This window comes from Anguilla rostrata, chromosome 17 (genome assembly GCF_018555375.3).
Source record: "Anguilla rostrata isolate EN2019 chromosome 17, ASM1855537v3, whole genome shotgun sequence".
NCBI classification, from domain to species: Eukaryota; Metazoa; Chordata; class Actinopteri; order Anguilliformes; family Anguillidae; genus Anguilla; species Anguilla rostrata.
This window is the reverse complement of record NC_057949.1, coordinates 15,038,275-15,039,442: the sequence shown is the minus strand read 5'-3', so window position 1 is coordinate 15,039,442 and position 1,168 is coordinate 15,038,275.

Genomic DNA, 1,168 nt, shown 5'->3' with positions numbered 1-1,168 from the left:
GAGGGGACGGGGTGGGGGGGACGGGAGTGGACGGGGGGTGGGGGGGTGGGGTGGTGTTTTTTCGGAACAGTACGAGTATATATCCCTCTGAAGGGCCGGGCCTTCCTTGGGCAGTGACGCTGCAGGGAGAAAGGCCACAGGACTGGTGCTGCACTGGGAGAGAGACGCAGGCTGTCGGGCCTGGTACGCGGTGCGCTGGCCTACTGCTGAGCTGGGGCTTAACACACGCAGACACATTAAGCGGAGCAAGTGGTGTCTGCATTAACTAACTGGCAGACATTTTGCAACAAAGTGTGTGACTGACACCACTACAGCCTAAAACTGTACCAAAGTAACAGACATCAGTTTTATACACACACAGGCACACAGAAAGATGCACCCAGACACACACACATAGACACACACACACACACACACACAAACACACACAGTGCAATCCGCAGAACAGTGCTTAACTCTCTGCTGAGTGCAGCGAGGCACCAGGACTTTTAAAAGGAAGACCCGTGCCAGGAGTTTGTTCCGTCCCCCTGGTTCACTCAGCAAAGACAGCCCCTGCAGAGGAAAGGAAACGAGGGGGAACGAGGCGCAAAGGATGCCATGAACGGACGACGAGAAATACAAAAAAAAAAACTGAAAAGAAAACAACAATATATAAATATATTTTCATCGGAATAAATAAATTATGGAGAATCTTTAACGACTCGAAGCCACAGACTTTGAAAAAGTATTTGAGCTGCTGTTGTCGCGGCTGTTGCGATTGCTATAATTGTTAAACGTTGTCGCTAATAATTTTTTGTGTTCTTGATTTTTTGAGAGAGCCATGGAGGGAAAACAATGGGGTGATAAAGAGGAAAAGTACAGGCAGAGGAGAAGTACAGGCAGAGGACAAGTACAGACAGAGAAAAATATGGCCACATGTTTATGTATGTATCAGTTATCCAGGCAATGATTTAGGTAATTTTATATAAAAAAAATTTTAAAAACATTTTTCAGACAACCAGAGCAGGTGGACAAGGAAGCACATAATAATAATAATAATAATAATAATAATAATAATAATAATAATAAGGCCAGTGATACCAGCATTATTGAGTTGGCACTACACCAAATTAAGGTTGTAATATGCTCTTTTCAGTACCCATAGAAAGCACATACTGAACTTTCTATC